At 39.8% G+C, this 27,082-nt stretch overlaps 1 protein-coding gene across 2 annotated transcripts in view; it reads left to right on the top strand.

The window, feature by feature from the left end:
- The window catches only part of LOC113406219 (E3 ubiquitin-protein ligase Midline-1), a 354,834-nt gene that overhangs the window by 140,148 nt on the left and 187,604 nt on the right, over positions 1 to 27,082 (top strand). Inside the window, exon 1 of one of the 2 annotated variants that reach the window (XM_026649563.1) lies at positions 17,010 to 17,070. The exons of the other annotated variant lie outside the window; for it this stretch is intronic. The gene's annotated coding sequence lies outside the window, so the exon portion shown is untranslated. Of the gene's footprint in view, positions 1 to 17,009; positions 17,071 to 27,082 lie in introns of those variants that run through there. 2 annotated transcript variants of the gene reach the window in all.

Genomic DNA, 27,082 nt, shown 5'->3' with positions numbered 1-27,082 from the left:
ATTTATTTGCCTTTCGAAAGAGTGTTGGGGTGCATAATAATTATGATACTTGTCCTGTCTTCACCGAGTAGCTATAGAAGGTAGCTGCCAATGCATTGAGCTGTGCTCTTCTCTATCATGTCAGAACACGCTGACGTGCTCTCTAAGTTTCACTTTGTTTGACTTAAAGTTTGGTGGTTGGCATGACTGGATGCCTCTTATTAAAACAAAAAGAAAATCATGATCTGACACAGGTAGAAAAAGTATTAAAATGCACAAAATGATTGGACATCTACAACTTAAACCCTCCCAATTCAAGTATATCTGAGGCTGATACTGTGTTGTTCTTATCCCCTTTATGCTGACTATCAGGATATCCTGTTGCTATAGGCTAATGTGGAATGCACAAGTGCCTTACTGGTCAGAGTTCGAGGGTTTCATCATATTTTTGCAGCCAGAAAGCTGGTCCCGAGCACCATTTCTTTATCCCAAGGGGCCACACTTTTATGCTGGGAAAAACTTACCACAAATCTGAAGCATGCAAAGTCTTGCAGGCTCTTAAACTTGTAACTACAGAAAAATTACAGGGTAGAGACTTCAAGGTGATAGTACAGTTGGAGTATGTTGTGTAATATAAAGTATTCCCAGTGGGCATTGGTGGGGTACCTACTTAATAATTCCAACATACTTTTAAAAAATTACAATTTTAAACTGTTGTCTTTGTTTGCTCATACAAATAAGTTCCTTTAACCTATGAAGACATATTTAGAAACTGAGATTCCAAGTTGTTTTTCACTAAAATAGCAGAGTATTGGGTGGGATTATTTTCAAGAATTTATAGAACTGTCTGTTTTATTTGTTCCTTTAAGTGATTGTGCTTCCTTATCAAGTTTAAGAAACTAGAAGTAATTGAAACTAAAGATCTTTATTTTTCTTCTGAGTAGCTGAAATATCACTATGATATCTTTGTGTGCATGAAACTGACCTCAAGCCTAGATTGAAAGGAATCCCATAGTCTTTGCAATTCATTTCTGGGCCATCCTTCAGCAAAGTCTGTGAATCATTTTTGGTTATGCAAACGTATGTGTTGTTTGGGCAGCAGGGATGAAGGGTGCTGGGGATTCTTGTGATGTTTATTATTGGCCACCAGAGGCTGCTCAGAGTCCACCATACTCATTTCACTGAGGATTATAGTCCTAGTGGTAAAAAGAACAAAAGAGGTCTTGCTCTGCCATCTCTTTGAACTGGGTTCTCCTATAAAACTAATACATTCCTTTGAGGTCTGGTCTTTGTAGCAATTAATTAATTACCTCAATAAAGAACCAAAGAACAACAACAATTCCAGACTAACTGATGACAGTCCCATCCTTTACCCCTTTGTTTTTCCTCTAGCTTCTTCCTTAGCATTTTGCAAAGAAAAAGTATTTTTTTCTGCAATCTCCCAACTAATTTCACTTATTTTCCTTATTTTTGTGAAGTTAACATTTTTAAAAACTTTAATAATTTAGTTTTTACATTTACAAATTCTTGTGTTCTTTTTTGCACTTTCCACATTTTCCCTTCTTCTGTCTACATTTTTCATAGCCATCTCCACTTACACGTTTCCTCCAAAAACTTTTATTTCATGACTTTACAATCCACTTTTTTCAAATCTTTAAGTAAGTGACTAAAAACTGAAGCTGGTAACATGATCAATGGCATGATAACCAAATAGTGCACTGCCAAATGGAAGATCTGTCATAGGTTTGGAAGTGCATTCCTCACCAAGGGCTTTTGTTGCTTAGCATTACAATTGCTGATTTCACTGGCACTATCAAAACACACTTAAAGATCAAACCTGACTAATTTACCTCTGCTAACTACATCACAAAAATGATTCTCTGAATGCTTATGTACAGATTTCCTTAACATATGTATGTATACCATATGTGCTTACTGTTGTTGCAGTGTGAATTTAGGGTTTTATGAAGTGATAAGCCACGTTTTAATAGTTTTAACAGAAGGCACACTAGTTGTTAACATGGTAACACCTTGCCAGAACAATGTTATATCCATTTTTGATGCTAGAAATAGGCTAGATGCTGGGCTTTAAAATATGTAATGTGAGTGCATATTTAGCACTCGTATCTGGTCAATATATTATCTTCATCAGTCTCTTGGGCTATTGCCTGTAGTTTTATAAAAATGTGCAGCCCTAGACTAAATATTAATCCATTTCTCAGTAATTCGGGAAACAATATGCGAATATGGACCCCAGCACTGCAAATACTTTAGCATTTGCCTAACTTTACTCATGTGCATAGTCCCATTGATTTGAATGGGCCTACTCACATGAGTAAAATTACCAAGTATTTGAGTGTTTGCAAGATGGGCCCATAGCTTGGAGGAATAATTTTCTTTGTCCTTGTAAGAATTATTAGATTATGGGTGAAATCCTGGTCCTATTTAAATCAATGAGAGTTGTACCATTGATTTTAACAGGGCCAGGATTTCACTCATAACTTATTAAAGTAATTAAAAGACAATTTTAAAATATCTCTCTCATATTCCTAACATACCCCCCAAGCTCTAATCTTTTATCTGTAACTTGATACATTTTAGGGATTAGGCAGTGAATGGCCAAAGCAGCTTACCTGGTTCCAAAACGTTATGATATTTGGATCATCAGAAAAAAACAGGGAAGGTTTTCATGTCTTCACTTTTCAGATTTTTTAAATAAACCAGATAAAATGCAAAATTAGCATGAAATCAACATTTTCAAACTTCTGTTTAGTAGCATTGTTAAGAAGATTGACAAGGATAAAATTCAGGTTAAATTGCCAAATATCTTGTCTTTCCAGTAACTCATTTAAACTTGCCATTCTTAGGAGGGAATGCATGAAAGCATTTACCCGTGAGTAATACCTTATTAAACTGTCATGATTTAATGTAACACATTTTTCTCTCAATTTGCATGCCCGACAATAAACTTCCTAAATATCACCTTCAGGACCATTGGCAAAAAAAGTAACCCAACTGAAATAAATGTTGGATCAGCAACGTGGGACAACCACAATGCCCCATGTGAATACAGGACAAAGGGCTTAAGCCATTAAAAACTATATGGTCCATTGCCATGCTAATGTTGAGTTCTTTGTGCAGAATGGGCTTGTTGCCTTGTAAACACATTTCCATGATTCATTAAATCCTGTGGAATAACCCCCACCCCACAACAATCCCAGTACAATGGAGCAGTCATTTTTAGATTTAATTATGAACAGGCAACACAATGAGCTGCCTAACTTGCCCACTTTTGCTGAAGGACCAGTGTGTCTACAGACCTTTCCTTTAATTAACAGTATAAACATTTTAGAAACCCATTACTTTTTTAAAAAGAAAAGGGGGGAGTCTTGAAAAAATAATAAGGGTGCATAAATGAATGCCATTCGGGGCACTAATATTTCATTTAATCGAGTTGCACTGGTTTTGCACACCTATTTAGTATTCAGTTTAATAGAATATAGTAACCATAGTAACCAATGTATAAAGGGCTATGCAACTGCTTCAGACTCTGCAATGTCTTCTTAATGAAAATGCCATGTTAATATCTAAAACAATTTTGTTGATAGTATCAATTGGAAAAAGCTACAAGGAGAGATTGTGTATAAAATCCTCAAGAATCCTGACCTTGCATTATAATTTTTGCCTTTTAATTCAAACACTGGCTTCCCCTTGCCCATTTACTTGTGTTATGTATTCCTGGAGTAACCAGTGAGAGTGTGGGTGTAGTCTGCAGAGGGCATTTCTACCATTTTAGACTCTGCATGGCAGCCACCTCCATTTCCTTTGCAGCTTCAAAGATGCCCTGGGGTGAGGGTCTACTCTTGTGGTGTTTGGAAAATGGGCATGACAGCCATGTTCTCCTGCTGTGTCATTCTGAAACCTCACAGGGGTCTTCAAACAGTAGCTGCCTGCTCCTGCCAGCCTCTCCCTGCTCATTCCACAAGACAATACTTCAGCCCCTTCCACTGCAGCCTGCTCCTTTCCCACTAGTTTAGGAACTGCACAGGTGGGTGGCTGTCATGTGGAGCTCCCAAGCTGCACAGGAGCCCTTGAGCAAATGCTAAGCAGCCACATTTGAAATAATAATTTCTTCTAAGGTTTTCATCCAAATATGAGTTTCCTTCTTTTTTTTCTTTTAACTGAATGTGAAATGCAATAGTTTTATGTTTTCACCAGGGCTACATATTCAGAATGAGGTATGTAAAATAAGTGGTATGATTCTATGATACTAAATGGTTTTATAATCCGTGGACATGGCTTCACAATTCAGTGCAACTCTGCTGCATAAATCGAGAGATTCATAGATTCTAGGACTGGAAGGGACCTCGAGAGGTCATCGAGTCCAGTCCCCTGCCCGCATGGCAGGACCAAATACTGTCTAGACCATCCCTGATAGACATTTATCTAACCTACTCTTAAATATCTCCAGAGATGGAGATTCCACAACCTCCCTAGGCAATTTATTCCAGTGTTTAACCACCCTGACAGTTAGGAACTTTTTTCTAATGTCCAACCTAGACCTCCCTTGCTGCAGTTTAAGCCCATTGCTTCTTGTTCTATCCTTAGAGGCTAAGGTGAACAAGTTTTCTCCCTCCTCCTTATGACACCCTTTTAGATACCTGAAAACTGCTATCATGTCCCCTCTCAGTCTTCTCTTTTCCAAACTAAACTAACCCAATTCTTTCAGCCTTCCTTCATAGGTCATGTTCTCAAGACCTTTAATCATTCTAGTTGCTCTTCTCTGGACCCTTTCCAATTTCTCCACATCTTTCTTGAAATGCGGTGCCCAGAACTGGACACAATACTCCAGCTGAGGCCTAACCAGAGCAGAGTAGAGCGGAAGAATGACTTCTCGTGTCTTGCTCACAACACACCTGTTAATACATCCCAGAATCATGTTTGCTTTTTTTGCAACAGCATCACACTGTTGACTCATATTTAGCTTGTGGTCCACTATAACCCCTAGATCCTTTTCTGCCGTACTCCTTCCTAGACAGTCTCTTCCCATTCTGTATGTGTGAAACTGATTTTTTCTTCCTAACTGGAGCACTTTGCATTTGTCTTTGTTAAACTTCATCCTGTTTAACTCAGACCATTTCTCCAATTTGTCCAGATCATTTTGAATTATGACCCTGTCCTCCAAAGCAGTTGCAATCCCTCCCAGTTTGGTATCATCTGCAAACTTAATAAGCGTACTTTCTATGCCAATATCTAAGTCGTTAATGAAGATATTGAACAGAGCCGGTCCCAAAACAGACCCCTGCGGAACCCCACTCGTTATGCCTTTCCAGCAGGATTGGGAACCATTAATAACAACTCTCTGAGTACGGTTATCCAGCCAGTTATGCACCCCACCTTATAGTAGCCCCATCTAAATTGTATTTGCCTAGTTTATCGATAAGAATATCATGCGAGCCCGTATCAAATGCCTTACTAAAGTCTAGGTATACTACATCCACAGCTTCTCCCTTATCCACAAGACTCGTTATCCTATCAAAGAAAGCTATCAGATTGGTTTGACATGATTTGTTCTTTACAAATCCATGCTGGCTGTTCCCTATCACCTTACCACCTTCCAAGTGTTTGCAGATGATTTCCTTAATTACTTGCTCCATTATCTTCCCTGGCACAGAAGTTAAACTAACTTCTTGGTGCATAGTTTAGGTCTATGCCACACGGTACAAAGCTCCCAGACCGTAATCTCATAAAGTAGACATCTCATTGCCCACAAGTCAATGGGAGAGGTATGCAGGACCAGGGCCAACAGGATCACTGCTTTATGCCAGCTGAGTGGGTGGAAAGGGGCATTTATATAAATGAGAATTAGGCCCATACAATTTAGTTATAGTTATGGAGAGAGAGAGAGTAGTAATACAAAAAAAAAATCCTGTTGAGGAAGGAATTAAAAAATGTGACTGTATTTGAGAGAAAGGGTGGTCACAAGCATTAAAAATTGCATGCAGTGGCATACAGGGCATATGCTAAACTACCCCCATGGTGAAACATAATGTAGCAGGTATTTCTGTGCTTCACTTTTACTGCTGTTGGTGACTAGTGATGGTACCTGACGGGAGTGCAGTGTACGCAGGAATTTGAACCTCTGGGTGTTCCAGCAAAGAAACACAAGCAGTCATGAAGGGTGTAACACACCTGTCAGTTTTTGTGACTTTGGATACTGAAATGTCAGAAGCTGATTGAATAAACTGGGGAAGAAAGAGAAGCATAAATGAAACACACTGATATAGCCTTTGTTTCTGTGCTTGCCTTCATACTGCACAAGCACTACCTGTATCAGCCTTCAGAATTTTAACTTACTGGAATGGCACAAAAATAATGGCACTTCACATAAAAATATCATAGTTTCACAAATCAGTAGTTCACTCTTTTTTTATGGGTGTGTCTTATAAAATGAAAAAGAAAACAATCAGAGAATCTGAATGTAAAACAGCTTTGCCAGAAACCTAGGGAAGTACATTATCTTTTTAGCCATTATCTTTTAGTACCAGCAGCGTTTAACAAAAAAGAGAAGCCTACGGAGGAAACACATCTGGAAATGTGTCCTAAATAAAGTAAAAATTCTTTTGGGAAGTGGTAAGCCTATACTATGTCTGTAATTAAAAGAAATGAGGTATGGTGGCTCATAAAAAACCATCTGAAAACAGTTTAAAGGTTAAAAAGAGGGCTCCCTGGCATAGATAGAAGGGTAAGAACTGAACAGACCAACTCACTCCTCGCAGGGCGCTGCTCACTGTCAGACGACTTAAAAGTGTAATGTTTCAACTCATTCCTTACTTAGCTGGCATGTATATAAATAATTTTAAGTACTAAACAATGCTACTGACAAGAAGAAAAACAGCATTCATGTGATAGGGAAGACTGAAATTGTTTCTTTCTTACTCATAATAGTGTATGACTAATGTTTAGAGACATCTGTCCATGTCTTTGTGGATTACTTCATTAAATCCTTAAGGCCCTTTCTGTTTTCATCTATGGCTTCTGTTTTTCCTCTTCTACAAAGCAAGAACAAGAATGCTTTCTGCTGGGTTTCCCTAAAACACATATTGGGTAATCAGCCCAGAGAGTCACAGATGACAGTAACTGAAGCAAAGTCAGAGGTACTGTAGCTGTATGGGACTGGATTTGATGTAGGGTTGCCAACCCTCCAGGATTGTCCTGGAGTCTCCAGGAATTAAAGATGAATCTTTAATTAAAAAATATGTAATGTGATGAAACCTCCAGGAATATGTCCAACCAAAATTGACAACCCTACTTTGATGGGGAATCTGAGGTGCTGTCCTGACAATTAAAAACATCAGAAATTTATTCAAGCCAGATCCTGAGGCATTTATTCAGGTAATCTCTCATTGACGAGCAAAATCTAAGGACTTCAGGATTTTGGTCCACTGTATTTTTGCACCAACTTGATCATGCTAATATGACACACAAAAATCATATTGACAGGTTTACCTATTTGGCTAAATGTTTAGCCCAACTGTGTGTAGGGGGTGGGGGTGGGGGGAGAAAGGATCCTTATTTTTTAATTGAAGTAAAAAGACGTCAGCCGTTTTGATTCTAAGGGGGGAACTGAAGTGTATTTTTAATCACACCTCAAATAGTCTATTCATTGCATTAACTGTTTGATTCATATTGTCTTTCTCACTACAGCTATATTAAGGGATTGGAAGATGCAGCCCCATTCTGCAGGGGGCTGTTCTTGCCAGGCCTCTCCTTTCCCATATAGATCAAATTCTCCCATTCCTCCCTCTGCTCCTATCTGTCTAGAGGCTTATATGGCCCTGATTACTACAATATCTTGCGCACCTTTTTAGTATTTATAGATTTATCCTCACAACATTCTTAGAGAAGTGTAATTATCCCCATTTCACAGATTAGGAACTGAGGCAGAGAGATATTAAATGACTTGGCCAATGTCACACAAGAAGTCTGTGGTAGGAAATCTAGGTCCAGTTCACAGCTCCTGAGTCTGAATCCTGTGTCTGAACCATGACACAGTCCTTCAATATCTGCCTCCACATTTCGCTATGAGTTCTTAATGGGCTTCAGGGTGGGACATTCCCTCTTAGATCCTAGTAGTGTCATACAATTAGCAGGTTTGTAACCTAACAGAGATGCATTTTTGAGAAGGGGAATATAATGTTTCAGTTGCTTGGTGCAGAGTCTCATCTCCCATGGCAGGCTGCTGGCAGAGGAACAGAGCTGGTCAGGAATTTTCCATTGGAATAATTTTTTTTGATGTAAAACGCAGTTTCCACAGGAAATTTTTGATTGTGCCAAAATTTTTCAATTTTCCAGTTGGAAATCTAAACAAAAGAATTTTGTTTTGGGTTGATTGAACATGAATAAAAAAATTCTGAATTTTGAATTGACCTGAAATGTTTCATTACAACATTAAACTGCATTTCCCTATTGTAGAGATTTGCCTCCTGGGAGTGGTAGTTCCTGCTGCCTGCATTCTCAACCTGACTGGAGCACATCTCCCCTAATGCAATGCACTCTCCCTTTTGATCGAGCAGTGTGGTATATCATGGGCATCATGTGGCTGTGGGTAAGTCATGGGAGATTTAGTCTGGTGAGGGAGCCCAGCGCTTGGGGGCGCATCATTCTCCTGATCTACAACTCCTATGAGGCAATGTGTCCCCACAGGGAAATGCAGTTTAATGTTGAACTGACTCAAAATGAAACATTTCACCATTTTTTAATTGAAACTTTTCAGAACTTTCAACTTTTTGTCACAATTTGGGTCAAAAACAAATGTTGAAATATAAGAGTTTCTCACAGGTCAGAAACTCTGATTTTTCTCAGCTCCACAGAGGAACTTTCATTCTCCCAGTGAACGGGATAGTTGAGGTCCTTTGGCTATCACAGGGTGTAGAGTGTCCCACTGTTGCATCAGGGTTTGCACAGCATTGCATTAGGTCTGACTGACTGCTGTATTTGAGGTCAGGAAAACAATTTCTTTCAGTGACAGAATGGCTTGGCTTATGAGGACTTTTTTACTTGCTTTGGTAAATCCATGGCAGGGTACTGGGGCTAGCGGAAGTAATCTTCATTTGGAAAGGAAAGATTTGCATAGAAGGGTGAACTTAGTTGGCATGGAGGTTATGGCATTTTGAACAGATGAGAATTTGGCTTTACCAAGTAGACACAGGGTCCTACAAAGTGCTGTGGGACCACAGGGCCTTGTAGGCTAGGTTAGAGTTTGGTAGCTTATTTCAATTTAACAATTTATCCCACAGGTTTTATTTAAAATTTCATTAAAACTCTGGCTGGAGGCTCTTAATCATCATATTCTTTGTCTGAGAGTATTTATTTGAGTGTATGTTGTGGGGGAGCAGGGTTGCACTTGGTAAAGTATTTTTATTGCAAACTATGACTTAATGTGTGGCCATCGATATAATATATCCCTTAAGCTTTGCTTCTGAATCCGTACTGGTTTAGCATTATTTATTAGGGGCTTGATCCTGCTACCTTTACCATGTTGAGTAATACCTTATTTTGCAAGCATTCAATAGGACTACTCTGGAATAAGGTACTCTTTAACATGGATAAGGGTAATAAAAAATTAATTCCATCTCTTTTCTTTGACATGTTTTGCTTCTTATGTTCATGTAGGCTTCACAGGGGCTTGACTATTAAGAGAGAAAAGTAATCAGTGCGCTACTTATTTATCTATTTTTCTGTATATATTTAGTAGAAATAAGGTTTTAACCAATTAGTCTTAAAAACTGATATAAATATGCAAACACCAGAGTAAATTAATTGTGATTTACATTAAATTCTGCATGCATGTAGATCTTGGTATGTGTTAGACTTTTGTAGTCTGCTTTTTTTTAAATTTACGATATTTCAGTCTCATTTTGGAATATAATATCAGTCTTCCTGTAGCTAATTTAATGCACATGAGTTGCAATGTGCAGTTCGGCGATCAAGTATCTGTCTTGAAGCACAGAGGCAGTGAAATGAAATGCTGCAAACATTTTCTTTTGCTAAAATATTTTAATCAAAATGTGTAGTTAATTTTGTCCATTAGCGCAAATACAGTCTAATATTCTTTTACCACTTTTTTAAAGCAACCCCCATCCCCTCAAAACCCTGCTCTGTAATATTTTGGATGAGATCCTTCAGTCTGTCTGAGCTGTGCTTGGTGCAGGACCTGGGAGAAGATTGGGGAAGAAGTTCACTCAAAGTCCTCTTCCCTACTTCTCTAGGGCAGTCCTTGAGCTACTCAGAGGCCAGTTCAGCCCCTGAAGTCATTAGAGCAGCCTGAGGGATGCTGTAATTTCCATTGGTAGTAATGGTCCTCTAGGGACCATTCTGCTAGCTGAGGATTTTTAGAATTCAATGTGCTCTAGTCACACTCATCTGTGTCTGGACAGGTGTCAGCTTTCCAATGCCTTCTCCTAAATAACCTTTCCTATGGAGTGGCCTGGCCCCCTGCCCTTGGAGCCTAGGAAGTCTCCCCTGGGACATTCTAGAAACCTCTGCTGGTACACCTGAAAAGTGGGTGGTAGTTACCTCTCTGCTATACTGAGTAACTGTGATTAGTTGATGATTTTTTTAAGTGGTCTTCCCTCTCTGACCCAAACAATGGACGCATCTCTACAGGGGCGGCTCCAGGCACCAGCGCAGCAAGCGCGTGCCTGGGGCGGCAAGCCGCGGGGGGCGGCGTGCTGGTCCCTGTGAGGGCGGGAGTCAGGCGGCCTTTGGCGGCATGCCTGCAGGAGGTCCGCTGGTCCAGCGGCAATTTGGCGGTGGGTACGCTGAAGGCGCGGGACCGGCAGATCACCCGCAGAAACGCCGCCGAATCCGCGTGACCAGCGGACCTCCCGCAGGCATGCCGCCGAAGGCAGCCTGACTGCCGTGCTTGGGGAGGCAAAAAAACATAGAGCTGTCCCTGCATCTCTAACATAATGGGGAACCTGCTGGCTCCATATTTAAATTCCTAGTTTCCATAATACACAGTCCCATATTAGAGCATCATGAGAAAAAGCTCCGAGCCACAGTGGAAATGTCTAATCTGGAGTGTCTTCATACTTAAAGATATTAGACTCCATCAGTAATTTTTTATCTTCTCATTTTGGAAATATTTTGGAAAATTTTTGCACATTTAACTATATAACTATATAACAGCTTGTGTTAATTAACATAGTTTCATTGATTTCAGTAGAACTATGTTGATTAAACCAGTGAAGGATTTGACCCATATGATTTATTTCTATATTTATTAGTGGTTGCTGGAAAAATTCAATGAAATATAAGAATGGAATTCTGCACAGTTTTGGGAGGGTGATTCCCTCCCTCTGTATTTTCAGGTCAACTTTAATATTTATACTTTTAAAACTCTATGCATTTTTCTTATCAACGCCATGTTCTTGGGATATTTTTGGCTCCCTACAAGCTTTTAGTTCAAATATTTTATTATGTTTCTTTTGGAGGTTATTTATATATTCTGTTTTTGTTGTTGCCACTTGAGAATTAAAGAGAGTATTTTGTATTCTGGACATCCCAATCTTCCTTCGGATGTTGGTTTAAAAATCACTGAGGAAAGGGCATATAAAAGCTACTTGTGGAGAATTGCAACCACGTTAGTTTGGGTGTGAAAATTAGCTCGGTCTGCCTGAAATGTGAAGGATTAGATGATTACTCATTTGTGAAAAATAATGGGTCTTTATTACCCTAAATTATTTATATCTAAAATCAAAGGCAATCTGTTTGTGATAGACTTCACATCTTGAGATGATGATGATGATTATTGTTTATAGCATCTGGCTTAACAGTCCTTTTTCAAGCTTGGCTTTTTTTTGTTTGTTTTGTTTTGTTTTTAAACATGTGTTGGGCCAAATTCATACCTGGTGTCAGCATAGCTGGTGCAACTCTATTACTCCATTCTGATGTAGGACCAGATCCTGGGGTCAGGCCTGGCTGTATCTGGCACAGCTCAGGATGGGGACAGTGTGTGCCCTTATCTTGGGGCTGGCTAGGTTATTTTAATGTATATTCACTTCCCTTGGCCCAAAGGGGCCATTATGGCAGTTGGAGATCAGATGGGTGTAAAGAGGCCTTGGTTCCATCTGCATTGCCCTGGTCCCACACCCTATGTCACTAGCAGGTAGCAGCTCTGTGCCAACTGAGAACTGTTCTATGCCAGAACAATTGTTCAGTGTCTGAGGAAGCCAGCTATAGAGCAGCTTTGCACCTGCTCAACCAGTTCAAATCCACCTGGAGTACTGGAAAATTGGACCCGAGTTTGGATCAAATCGTATGCATTGGGAAACATAATAAGCTGTCATAGACCAGATACTTTATGTGAAGTATTAGGCATGCCCCCAAAAGATAAAAATATGGTCACACACAAACGCGTGGCTGAATCAGATTTTTTTCATGTGACATTTGGCAAACAAATTAGTTTGATTATATAAGGTAACAATGTGCTCCCTTCCATTCAAAGTATATAACTTTCAATCTGTCAACACAGAAATAGCCTCTGTCAGATCACAGTAATCAAAGCTGATTCGTCTATTGTCACAGAAAAGTAACTGCCTCAACAAGCCTGCTCTTACTGCTGTACAGTAGCTCTCAACTTGCCAAGGCCCAAATGTATGACCTTGGCCTGTACATTGGGTACCAAAAAGAGTCACAACAGAATAGTTAAGGAAGGAAACTGAGAAGATGTGAGATTAATTTATAGACTGTACGTTGTTTCCAGAGCTTAACGTCATAGCTGACGTCAATAATTATGGATTAGCTAGTGACTCAATAGGTAAGACAGTGTTTCCACTATAAGTGCAAACTATTTCTCATGCAGGAAGTCTTTGCTCTGATAATTTGTTTTGGAAAGTATGAGGTTAATTAGGGCAGAGTTAACTGGATAAGCCATTTTGAGGACTGAGACTTAGAACAATTTTTATGAAGTGAAAAACCAACACCGTTTCAACCTATTTCCCCTCCCCTCAGAACTTTACAAGTCTTGTTATAAAAACTTCAAATTTGTCCAATACACTAATTCTCATTGGCCTACCCTCCCAGTCCTATTGAAATCAATTGGAGTTTGCCAAAAATGGGATTTGTCCCAATGAAAAATAATACATAGTCTGTTTTTACCAAGATGCAGTGCAAATATGTTTCATTATTAGGGACTGATGTTTCTGGTCCTACGTATATAATAACTTTGGGGAGAGGTCTATTGAATGTTGTCAATGCTAGTCCACCTGATTATAGACTAAAAAGTGACTCTCCAGCCCTTACTGTTGGTGAAGACAGCTTTAAAAATGTCAATCCATGAGTAGGTTAGTACACTTGTAATCATTTTTCTTTCAAAGAGACATCTTCACAATCATCTTCGGAAAAATGTCAGGCTCCCAGCCGAGCTTGCATATTCAGAGAGACACCTCTTCCCCTGTGCTGCTTAGTGAGAAGGTATGAGAAAGCACTTCTACCATGCCGGAGGAACCAAGCTATCGAGCCTTCTCCTCCTCCTTGCAGCAGCCTCATGTCATCTGCAGAGGCAATAGGGCCTGGATTTTAAATGTTTCTTCCTCCAGCAGTGGAATCTTCTTTCTCTTCCCTGAAGCCGGTAAAATTACTGTCTGTCCCCTCTATTCCAGAGATGGAAGCAAAATAGTCCTTCAGGAGGGGCAGGGAATGACATTGCCCTTTCACCGATCCACATGGTAATGACACTTCCTCAACCTCTCAGTCATATTGTTTTATCCTTAGGGTTAGGGGCCTAGCGGCAAAGTAAATTGAAATCTGGACCCAAACCCTGATCTTTTCAACATTGTCCAGAGTTTCAGGGTGTCCAGAGCCAAGATTTTATGTCAGGTCCATCTCTCTTTATCTTCTGTCTTGCGGGAGACTTGGAATAGGAACCTTTCCAGCCCCCTTATGTGAGTGCAGAATGTCAGAACAGCCAAGTTTTCAAAATCCACCCTCCCAGGTGATTGCACTGTGTATTGACAGTTACGGACTAATCACAAACCACACTCCTTGAATGTGAAAAGTTAATTGAACAGGTGATAAAATGCTGACCAGGTGAGATATTTAGATTACCTGAGTAAAAATGTTTCCCCACAACATGCATCCTTATCTCTTTGGAATGATTCCTTAGTAACACCATACAGGTATTGGTTTTCAGCAAATAGGGCCATATCAATTTTTGATGCCATAATCCGCTGACTAGTCATGAAGATAAAACCTATATCTTGTGAGAAAATATATGGATTGCCAGTCACTGTGTGTGGCATTTTAACAGATGCAAATTTCTAGAAACCTTCTTCACCTTTCCTCATTCTTTCAACATAGGAGTTTCTACTGCATCTGTTGTTATGTGAGAGCCCCACTGAAATGCTGGAGGTGGCTCTTAGGACTCCCTTGTTAAAACTCTGACTCCAAATTGAAGAGAGTGTAGGGTGATTCCCCAGCCTTTGGTAAATTTTGCCTCTCTCTGGCTACTGCTAAATCACCTTTGCCACAGCAGACTTATCTCTGGGGCTCAAATTACTTCAGAAGAGCATTTTTTTTTCTTTTAGAATGCATCATATTAAACCAAAGTCCATGTTTTTAAAAGTATTTAGGTGTTGCGGTGTTCAGCCTTGCAATGCCTACCTGATTTAGGAGATAACTTTTGAAAATGAGACAATCTAGGCCTTTAGGAGCCTAAATCCCATTGACTGTCAATGGGAGTTTTGGCTCCTCCGTGACTAAATCCCTTTGGAAAATTATACTTACGCTCCATAATCAGTTAGACATTGCAATGCTGAGTGCAGCAATGCCTAAATACCTTTGAAAGTCTGGGCCCAAGTATCAGGTATCTTCCAAAAATGTTCCCAGGGAGGATTCTCCTAGGTTTATCTACAGTAAAAGGTCTTCACATACCATATATATACACATTTCAAATTACATAATCTGAACCCTAAGCTAGGGATGTAGATATTTTTCAGGAACAATCTATAAACATTTATTTCAAAGTGCACTTAATGCACCACTCTACCCTGCAGCCACTTAGAGCTGCTCCAGCAGTGGAAAGAGTCCCTAAAGCCTCTGTAGCTGGCCCCAGGATCACTAAGTCATCCCCTCTGGCCCAGTGTAGATATCATGGTTGGGGTTTTCCTTATGCCTTTATTCACGACAGCCATGTTGGCCCGTTAGGGCTGAAAGTGAGAGCAGCCTGAACTCTTTAACTGAAGTGTGAGGACCATACCTGTGTACAGCCAGGCCAGGGTCAAGAGAGTGGAAAGGTATCTTAAAGCCACCTTTCCCCTCCTCCTTCCACCCTGAGCTGTGCAGTGTGTTCTTTGACTGCAGCAGAGCATCTGGTCCAGTATGGTATTACTTCCTTTCTCAGCTGTGTGTATATGAGAAAAAGCTTTTAAATAGCAAAACAAAGAAATAGATTCTCCAATCCTTCACTCCCATTTCTATAACATACACAGCCTTGGTACACGGAGCTTATCACAGGCCAAAAGAAAACACATTTTAAGAACCCCTTTATTGAACTATTGGCAACACATCACTGTGACACATGCTGCAGCTCAGTGCAAAAGATTCCTGGAGCTGAAAGGAATTTTCTGGGTAGTGACTACTTCTTGCCTTGATAGAAACAGCCATTGCTATAGCAAATCCATGACCATGGGGCTTTTCTTCAGACATCAGATTTGCCTGATTGTCCCTTGAGATCAAAAGACAGATTTCCATTTAGAGTGGAACAGAGGAACTAGCAAGCTTCTAAACTGATCTTAAGTTTGAGGCTGGGAAAGAGGGGGGGGGGAGAGGCAAGGGGGGGAGGTGAGAGGGTTAGAGACTTGAGGAGGTGGTGTGAGTGTATAATTCTGTAGATCTGCCCCTTTTCTTGGCTTAAAAATGGTGCAAGTCAAGCAGCAGCCACATGTTACACACAGCTCCATTTTAAAAGAAAGCCATTAAGGGACAGATTATGCGTGCTGTGCAACTAAAAACAGGTCCTATTGGACAAAGCAAAAAAGCTCCACCAGTTGTATTTTATAATCTGGATATTTTCTTGAAATTCAAAGTAGGGTACAATACTACCTTAGGTCTGGAACCTGTATGCAAGAATGATTCCCCCCACCCCACCCCCACCCCAGGGAAGGCAGGAATCACCCTTCCTAAAGAGAAAAATTAAAGTAAAATGTTATGGAGAGGGTTATACATTTACTAGTGAGACAAATGAGGATTTATCACAGAACATTTTGTAATTTCTATAGCTTTGTTTGCACATGTTCATATGTTTCTGTTCCTCAGGGCACATATATATTTGGTATATATGTAAATTAGATATAGCATGTTTTTCCCTCTTTACTTCTTATGTTTTATATATTGTAATCTGGTAGGACTTCAAAAACAAATGTTTCTTAAATTGCTAGTGACATATGTGGTTCTAAATAGAATGGGTGTTACTACACCTTACAGTTTTTTGGTTAAGTATTTGGGCATCTCTCCAATATTTGGGTAGTTTTTACTGGCTATTTACATTTCAAGTGTGTGTGTGTTTTTTAATCTCAGGAGCCTGTTAAACTTTGAGCAGACCCAGAGCAGTAAGATAAGAATGGAAATAATCTCTTATACCACAAATTGACTTCCCTCTTTGTAGCCTTAGACACTGTTTCCAGCTGCTTTCAGTCTTTTAAATCCTTGAAAGCTTTCCTAATCCTCATGTAGGCAGTCTCTCTGTGTTATACCTCCCTCCCCTTTCTGCTGATTGGTGAGGCTATTTCATGGCCTAATTCAGCCAACTACTACATATCTGAGCCGTGATTTGAAATAAGAGCAAGGCAGACAGTTGCCTCCCTACGCCTGACTTTTAATAGGCTAGAGGAAAGGTTGCAAAACTTGACATTGTCTTAGGAAGAGTCCCCACAGCAAAAAAGAAAGGAAAATGAGAGAGAGAAACTTAGCAGCTTGTTTATATGGAAACTGCTGATGGATTTTTGTTTTTACTTTGAAATTACATTGTAAATTTGAATTCAGATTGTTTCCTGCTGGATGGATAATGGAATTCTAAACATGAGGCAGGTAAGGAACATGCTGCAAAGCATTTAGAGATCTATAAAGGAGGGAGCAAAGGGGGGAAAAGTTGGGTTGGTCTGTAAATATTTGCTTTGTTGGACTAGATAGCATTTGCAGAAACCTTTAGATTTTTAGCCTGAAGATCCTTTATAAATAAATACAAATTAACCAGTCTGATCTTTCAGTTTGATCTTATTGCTCGTAAGTGATGTCATGCAATTCATTGTTTGTTTCAATTTTGTAAATGGCATGAAAGCTGTTTGTAGGATATGTAAATCAATTCCAATTTGCCCTGGGTTAAATATATTGTGTAGACTTTCTCACAACCTTGTTTGACATGTAGAATAAGAATGTGTTGTTTAAACTGTAGAGGTGTGTGGGAGTGATTTATTAAACATGCACAGCAACTCACACACAAATTGCCAATACTTATATTTTAAAGCAACTGAAAAATTTAATAGTCTCAAGCCGTTTTCAAAAGTAGTACTGTAACATTGCATAAAAGAGCCTAGAAAACCAATGATTTTTCAAATACGCTTACTTTTTTAAAAGCTTGCTATCCACATGAATGGACAAAAACAGCTGTTTGCTTATTCTCAAACTTGAAGGTCACAACGGGATAACAATTTGATACTACACTGTTTGTAGTTTTGCAATTAAAATATGCAGTTAGAACACAGAGAGTACAGAGCACTGGCAGATGTAAATCTCAGCCTTAAAGCAGAGCTCGGCTCTGAATTAAAGACCCTGGCAAATCAACATCTTAAAATCAATACTTTGTTTTACGAATAGCCACTGTATGAAAGTCAGGCTGTGAGAAAAATGTTCTTGTTTCTTTGTGAGAGTCATAGTCTATTCAGGCAGCTTTCTGAAATCAGTAGGACTTGGGGCATGGCGGGGGTAGAGGGGAAAGGAGGGTAGAAGCAGGAGTAGAGTTTGCACCTGCAGTGGAAATGGAGCATTTGTTTTTGTTTTTTTTTCCAACCACTTTTTGAAAACAAGATGGAAGCACTCATGTATTTTAGACCATTTTGCCATATGTGGAGGAAAAGCAGTTTTTGCGAGTGGGCAAAAACCTGCTTTTTACCTTTTTAAAGATTGTTGGGGGGAGGAGGGGAATTCTTGTCACAGTGGAGTGCAAATGGAAACTAAAGTTTACTTACTGCATTGCTTGGGTTCAATTAGTCCTTTATCTATGTGATCAGCAGAATGCATTGTCACCACAAAAAAGAACCTTAGTAAAGGGAGGTGTCAAAGAGGATCAGAAGAAAGTTGGGATATGTCAGAGCATAAGAATACAAAACAAACATTGCTACAAACAGATGAATGCTGCCTATCTGGGATGCTTCTATTTGAAGCAGATGGTTGTAAAGTGTGTATTTGTGTGTGTGAATAAATAATAAGAAGAAACCAGGAGAGGAGAAGAGGAAAAAGGGGAGTGGGAGTTAGTGAGAAAATAAAAAGCACTAAAGTTCTTCAGGGACTCCCCAATAAACAGAAAAGAGGAGGGACAGATTTAGCATTAGAATATGTTTGACTCATTATATAATACCCACCTCCCTCCAACAGAACTCCTCCTCTTTCCACTTCCTCTGTGGCAGCAGTATCTCCTGGGAAGTTGCATCCATGAAGTTGAGAATATGGGCCTGATTCTCCCCTCACAGTAGCTTTACATTGCTGCAGCCCCATTAATTTTAATGGAGTTACTCCTGGTTTTTCCCTCTGTATATGAGAGAAGAACCAGATCCAATAGGGCAGACCTTTGCCTGGTATAAATTGTCATAGCTTCATAATGGAGCTTCACAGCAGGTGAAGATCTGCCCCTGTGGGTTTAGAGACACATTTTTGTGTAAGCTTTCCCAGCTTGGTTGACCTTACTTATACCACATGCACAATTCTGAAGTTGCCACTGGATTTCAGTGGTGTTTGTGTGTGAAATATTTCAGTTTGGCAGAGAAAAATCTGTTTTCTCTAGTTTACTACTAGTTCTTGCTGAACAAAAGCCAGTGACCTAATAGTCTAGAGTTGAAGGGACTAATCATGCATATGTTGACAGAGATCAAACAGCCTCTTTGCATCTTTAAAATGGTGATTGGAGATGTTGATAAGCCTCCAAATGTGATGACCAAAGGACAGTACAAAATAAGAAAGCAAAATATTCAGGAACTGAAGTGCCATGAAATTGGAGGCATGAGATGGTTAGGAATCACTTCTGATTTTATTTGAAAATTTCTGAAGAGAATGAGTACTCAGGAAAAAATGTGCCTTTTCTATCTGCCAGCCAATTTGTTGTCATAATCATAGTATAGTTTGGATTTGCAGGGTTAACTATCAAACAAATCTGTGTGTCATCGCATTGAAATGAAATACACTGTGCTGATGAATGATCTGGCCCACAGGCAGCATACAGATGCTGAACAATAGTGCATAGGTTCAAAATAGTGCAATGCAGCTAACTACCCTAGCTGAAGAGCAGAAATTACTCATAGAAATGTAATATGCTGCCTGTTGGGCTGATAGGATTCAACCTGTTTTACAATCGTGCCAGGCCAACAGTCCCTAGTGGGACATCATTGGTTGGTTGTACGGAATGCTGTGCTGAGATTCATAAATGAGACAGGTAAAAAGAAGTAGCCTTTTATTAGGAGGTAATTTAAAACCTTAGCAAGGGCTGTGACTGTCTCTGTTCTGTCTGATATAAATAATAACTCGACTGAAACCTCTATAATGAAATTGTGAAGTTTCCATACAACAGCTTTGTACACCACATCTTTGAAAGCACCTTGGTAATTCTGAAGCTGGGAAATTTCAGGCTTCTAGTCAAAAATATGTCCCTAGGAAGTGGAACTGTGTAGTTTCTTAAGAGGGTCTAACATGCCAGCCAAATATATACTGTACCAGGAAACAAAACTTCAGCTTCACTATGGATATTGAAATTTCCATCTACTAAAACTCTGACCAGCTCACCACTTGGGAAAAGAGATCAAAAGAGTAAGAACTCTCAAAGATCAGAAGTTTAGATAAGAACACAGATGTGTCAGCGGTCCAAGATTTATTGAGGCCACTGTGGCTGGGTGCAGTTCGCTTGTCTGTATTCTTGGTATTTACTTTAAAACTGGAGAGGGCAGTGTGGTATCTGTTTTAGGTTCCCCAAATGGATTTAATAGAAACTAGGTAATCAATTAATTTTTAATATTCAAACCCATTTTCAAACTATTTTTGCTCACAACAAATAATATCCTCAAACATACTAACACCATAATGCAGCACATAGGAATTCTGTGAAGGCAGATTTAGGGCTTTATTTTCCACTCAAGTCAACGGCACTATTCCTATTGACTTTGATCAGGGCAGGACTGGGCCCACAGTCCTATAAAAGGGTCCTATAAGACATGCAATTTGCTAATGGATCATTATGAACCTAATTAAAAGTGAAGATAAAATCTGTAAGGCACAGAGGCCATTTCAGTTCTTATTTATCATAGCTGTAGTCATATAGCTTTTATAGTATATGATTCATAGAGTGCATACATGCTGAATAGAATTTTAGTCGATAACACATGTAAAACATAAAATCATCCCTCTTCCGTACAGATGTTTAGCTTTTTAGCATGTGGTTTCTATTTCCTACTTTCTTTAGTGCACCTTTTTAATTCTTAATTTATTCCTTGCTAAGAAATCTATATCCTTGTCCTGAAATATTGTAATCATAAGACTTGCTTTAGGAAGTGCTGCTTAGAGTTCCATGCCATCTCTTTTTTTTTTTATTTTATTTTTTTCAGGGGCTGTCTTTTCTCAGAGATAAATTCTCATTCTAGACTTCTGTTTTTGTGTGCCATATATAATAAAGAAAACAAGTATATGGAATCTGTGGGCTGAGAGTGTATCAGTTAATTAGTGGCTGGACATTACCCGGTAGGAAGTCTGGCAAGGTTTGTGTGTGTGTGTGTGTGTGTTGTCTGCTTTCTTTGATCACTTGTGTGGTAAATAGACATGCAGAGTAACTATGGCAACGTGCTGTAGGTTTGTGGGAACAGAGGGGACTCAATCACTGGACAAAGGATAGTTTGTTAGAATAGTTGGTTATGATTAGAAAAAGGTGGCACCGAACAGGACTTTTAAAAACGTAAGTTTTGAAAAACTCAAATTTATGTTATCAATTGGAAAATAACATATTCTTCTATAGCTATGAAAGATCATGCCATGTTTGCGGGTGGTGGTGGAGAGGGGAAACCGAAATAAATCTAAGTATAAAATGGTGCTATTTGATTATTGTTCAGTATATGCCTTTCGTAAAACTGAATTTGTTTGAACCAAATGCACATATTAGTGTTTTTAAAAATAAAACCTTACATATTTAAACCTCGTTGGTGGTTTGTGTATTAAGGCTGGAAGACTGGCCTTATGCAGTGTCTAATAAAATCTTTGTACAACTTAGGTACAGTATCTTTTGATCACATTTCAGTTACCTACCTGTAGAGGTCAGACTTGAAGTTCACAAAAACTTTACATGATAGAATTTAAACCGGAGTTAAGAGTAAACATTTCAGAGCAGACATAGCCACTTCCTTATTAACTTTATACTGAATTACTTAATGGTATCATTAGTTTATAAATAGCATATTATTAAATAATATATATACAATGGATGTGCATAACCACCTTGGAATAAATAAAATCGGAGCCTTCTCCCCCATCTTGAACAGAACCAAACCTAAACCTTTTATTAGGTTCTAAATTATTTAGATGTGTTTCTCTCTCACTAATCTCTAACAGGCTTCTACCTTTGATGAAATATATCTCAGGTTCTCAGAATGTCTGGCATTCTTTGCTGGGCTGGCTGCTGACTTCCAATCTAACAAATTCCAGGGCTTCTGTGGGATCAAAGGTGGGGGCAATTTGGCATTCTGGACCCCTTCTAACCTGGGGAAGCCTTTGAGCTCAGTAAAAATAGTGCCAGACCTTAGAGTCCATCAACAGAATAGCACTAAAGGTAAGGGGTCTGCCGGAGGGTGGGTCAGGGATACTCTTTGCGACTGAGGAATTAGTAAATGCTCAGGGGACTTGTTGGAGCTCAGCAGAGTAGAAAGATGGAGTCAGGGAGAAGAATCAGATGGGGTGGGAGGAAATAGGGGCGGAGAGGCAGAGATGAATGTAAGGGGACTTTTGTCCCCTTACTAAAACTCAGTGTGTGTGTGTGGGGGGGGGGGGGGGGGGGGGGGGGGCGTTCCCCGTGCCAAAAAAGAAGGGGGGGGGGCAATGGGAAATCAGGACCCTGAGACTCACAATCCCCAGGGGCAATGGGGAGAGGCCAATACTCTAGGTCAGCCTGATTGGCAGGGCATGGGCAGGCTAATGAGGGAGTCAGGAGGCCAGGGTGGTCCCATCCTCCATGTGAGCTGGAGCTGCCTGGGTCACAGATTGAGGGGGGAGGGATAGTTCAGTGGTTTGAGCATTGGCCTGCTAAACCCAGGGTTGAGCGTTCAATCCCTGAGGGGGCCATTTAGGGATCTGGGGCAAAAATCTGTCTGGGGATTGGTCCTGATTTGAGCAGGGGGTTGGACTAGATGACCTCCTGAGGTCCCTTCCAACTCTGATATTCTATGATTGGGGCCGAGCTGGGGAGCGGGGCCGTGCCAGCCAGAGAAGCAGCCCAGGGAGCAAGTCTGTGCTGGGAGCAGAGGCACAGAAGCAGCTCAGAGAGCAGACCTGTGCTGGGAGGAGATCTGCAGCAACAAGAGCCAGAGGGGCCAGAAAAAGCAGCCCAGGGGGCTGGAACAAGAGCAGCATCAGTGCTGAGGCAGAGTGGAGTTGGAGCTGGGGCTGGAGCAGTTAGGAGCTGGGTGCAGTGAGTAGCTGGGGAGAGCAAGGGGGACCCTGGGTAGTGGGCCCATCACAGGGAGATGCCCCCAGCCAAGAGGTCTTATAGGCCAGACTTGGGGGCAGGGGATCATAACCCCAATGGGTGGCTGACACTGGGAAGAAGAGTCCTGCCACTGAGAGCATGTGGCCACCGCCAGAACAAATGCCCAGCCTGCAGCACAGCCAGGGCCTGAGAAGGAGGCCTGGGACTTGTGAGAAACAGACTGTGGACTTCTCTTACATTCTAGAGACTGCGGTTTGTGATGTCCCCATGCCACAGAGCAGGGTTGTGTGTTTTCCTTTAACCTTTTGCATTTTTGCCTTATTTTTTAAAATTGATTGCTGTTTAATAAATTGTATTTGCTTTGAACTGTATGTAATGATCAGTGGGTCAGGGAAGCATCCAGTGCAGAGAGAGCACGCTGGAGTGGGGACACCCTAGCCCCTGCCCTAAGTGACCATGGCAAGATTGGGGGTCAAGGTCCCCAGGAATCCTGGGCCCAGCCTTGTTGGGGTTCTGAGGACTCTGCCACACAGGAGAGTGGAAGGGAGCCCTCGAGGTCAGGCAGGCCTCTAGGTAAAGAAAGGGGGAGCGAGGACTCAGATCCTTTCGCTAGCCCACTTCATCGGGGTAGTGTATAAGCCAGGAAAGTTCCCCACAATAGCAGGCCTGGTCCCCCTCTTACACTAGTAAGAGAGAAAGAAAAGGGATACACACAAGTGTGGATAAAGGTTTGAATAAGCTTCAGAACTTTCAGGGCTTATTTGAACTGAACTTCCAAACCTTTTAAGGTTTCCCATACACTAGTCCACCTTTTGCTGCACAGTTTTTCTGCACATTTGTGCTATTTAGTGCTTATACTGTTTCTGCAGGTTGTAAAGAGTTATTGTACATCACTTGAGATCTCAAGCCTGTAATATGAAATCTACCCTGTATGGAACTTAAAAGGCACCAAAACGGTTTGATGAAGTTCAGTTTGATCTGATGTTTATAATAAAAATAGCTCTTAATATTTCAAAGTGATACTTCCCTGTTTCCTGCAGCTTCGTAGATATTTATAATACCATCTTATGGTGATATGGGTGGAAAGATGTGCAATTCAAAAAAGCTGGAATATAACACTTTAAGGTGTTTTTATTTGGCCCTGCAATATGATTAGATTTTTCTTGTAACATGTCTAAGTCTAAACACACTTTGAAAAATACTAAAACGATTAAGAGAAAGCTAAGGCTCTACTCCTGGGACAGTGACTGAGAAGATGCAATGGGTTTGGTATCAATTTTTATTGTAACAAAATGGACTGTAGTGACAATATTTTGCCACAATAATACATTTTTATTACTGCTGAAAGGAGTTGGTACTTGATAGTCCATCACACCTTGACTATTGACCCTTTAACTCCAACTCTGAGTCAAAATTCTCTGTGTGTGTTTTGATCCCGGTTCACTGAATTCAAAGGTAAAACTGTCATTTACTTCAGTAGCACAGGGTCTGATCCTGTCCCATTTTATTAGTGAGATTCAGTGATGCATTTAATTAATTGTACAGTTGGTGTGTGTGTGGAAATGATTCTAACACATACAAAATCTGACGAGTGCCCTTTGAACGTTGTATTTGGGGCCACTTCTCTTTGGGTTTTTGGTACTAAAACTTACATGTGTTGTTCCAGTTCCATACCAAGTCTTCCTCAAACCCACACCCTCTGCCTCTTGGTATGAGCTGACATGGTGAGCAGAGTACAATATAATCATGCAATGAAAAAATTACAATAGAGAAGTTAGTTATATCCTTAGCAGAAAATATTCTGACATTGACATTTACGTTGTCAGCTGCAATGTTATATTACAATATATTTTAGTCTTTTGTAAGGGGAACAGAATCTCAGCTTTAATTGTACATTAATGACAGTTTTGCTTAGGGGAATCAGTATAAATCTTGTAATTAGATTAGGAAAAGAGGTGAAAAGCACTGACTTTTACTGTCCTCATTAAGTTGAATTTTAAGTACTGGGGGGAGGGGAGTAGAAGTGCCATATAATATGGCCTGCTCCTGAATACACTTAAGCACCTGTGTAACTTTACTCACGTGAGTTTTCTGTAGAGCTGTCTATTAATTGCAGTTAACTCATGCGATTAACTCAAAATTAATTGCAATTAATCACATTGTTAAACAGTACCAATTGAAATGTATTAAATATTTTTGGATTTTTTTCTACATTTTCAAATATATTTCTATTACAACACAATACAAAGTATACAGTGCTCACTTTTATAGTGCAAATATTTGTAATAAAATGGTAAGAAAAGGTTTTTCAATTCACCTCGTACAAGTACTGTAGTGCATTCTCTTTATCACGAAAATGCAACTTACAAATGTAGATTTTTGTTGTTGTTGTTACAAAACTGCACTCAAAAACAACATAAAACCTTAGAGCCTACAAGTCCACTCAGGCCTACTTCTTGTTCAGCCAATCACTAAGACAAACAAGTTTGTTTACATTTATAGGAAATACTGCTGCCTGCTTCTTGTTTACAATGTCACCTGAAAGTAAGAACAGGCATTCACATGGCATGTTTGTAGCTGGCGTTGCAAGGTAATTATGTGCCAGATATGCTAAACATTATGCATCGTTCTGCTCTGCTTTGGATCGTTATCGAGCAGAACGCATCATCATGGATGCATGTCCTTTGGAAGCACGGTGGTTGAAGCACGAAGGGACATATGAATCTTTAGTGCATCTGGCACGTAAATATCTTGCGACGCTGGCTACAACAGTGCCATGAGAACACCTGTTCTCACTTTCAGGTGGTGACATTGTAAACAAGAAGCGGGCAGCATTATCTCCTGCAAATGTAAACAAACTTGTTTGTCTGAGCAATTGGCTGAACAAGAAGTACGTCTGAGTGGACTTGTAGGCTTTAAAGTTTTACATTATTTTGTTTTTGAATGCAGTTATTTTGTACATAATTCTACATTTGTAAGTTCAACTTTCATGATAAAGAGTTTGCACTATTGTACTTGTATTAGGTGAATTGAAAAATACTATCTTGTTTTACAGTGCAAATATTTGTAATAAATATAAAGTGAGCACTGTACACTTTGTATTCTGTGTTGTAACTGAAATATATTTGAAAATGTAGATACCATTTATTTTTTTGTTTTCTATTACATTTTTGGATAACAGCGCAATTAATTGTGCAATTAATCACAATTTTTTTAATTGCTTGACAGCCCTAGTTTTGATTAGTTTCTTTCAGACTACTCATGTGAATAAAGCTATTGATGTGCTTAAAACATTTGCTAGATTGAGCCATAATACTGTGAAGCTAGTAAAGTAATGAGCAGAATCACTTGATTTTTAAATAAAATGGTTCAGATCCTCCACTGATATAAATTTGACAGTTTCTATCAAAGTCAATGGAGCTTTGGTGATTTACATCACATAAGGATCAGGTCCAATGTTTTCGGGGAGAATGCTACGTTCCGCTAATTAGGAGAGCAAGGAAAGTTTAGAAAATGAACCTAATTGCCTGTCTGTCTCCCTTCTTCGCCAAATTTTTTGCAGGACATAAATCCAGAAAAAAGGAGATTCAGAATTTACCTTTTCAATAAAAAACAAAACATTTTGACATTCTTGAAATGAAATGTTTCATTTCAGTGTATTGAACTGACTTAAAATGTTTCATTCTGAGCCTGTTAAATACTAAACTGTATTTTCCCCTAGTAGCACATTACCTCATGGGAGTTGTAATTCAGGCACCTGATGTTCCCTTTCTCCCGTAGAGGCTAGTCTCCATGGCTGGACTACATCCCCCATAATGTACCCACAGTCATATGACTCATGATGCACTAAGTAGTTTAGTCAGACGGAAATCCACATTGCATTATAGTCCTCACGGGAGCCTGGCCCATAGAGAATGGGGTCTGAACTGCAAACCCTCAAAGCAATGCTCTGATGGGAAATTCAGTTTAATGTTTTGCTGAACTATTTTGAAGTGAAATGTTTCAGCTCAAAACATAAAATATTCCAAGTCACGCTGACCTGACCAGAAATGAAACATTTCAATTTGATTTCCCAATAGAAAAATGAAAATTCTCAGCTAAATTATCAACCAGCTCTAGATATCAAGAATATCCAGAGTTATCCAAAATTTT

This window comes from Terrapene carolina, unplaced genomic scaffold (assembly GCF_002925995.2).
Source record: "Terrapene carolina triunguis isolate 2854851 unplaced genomic scaffold, T_m_triunguis-2.0 Scaffold23, whole genome shotgun sequence".
NCBI lineage: Eukaryota > Metazoa > Chordata > Testudines > Emydidae > Terrapene > Terrapene triunguis.
This window is presented reverse-complemented; position numbering and strand designations above follow the sequence as displayed.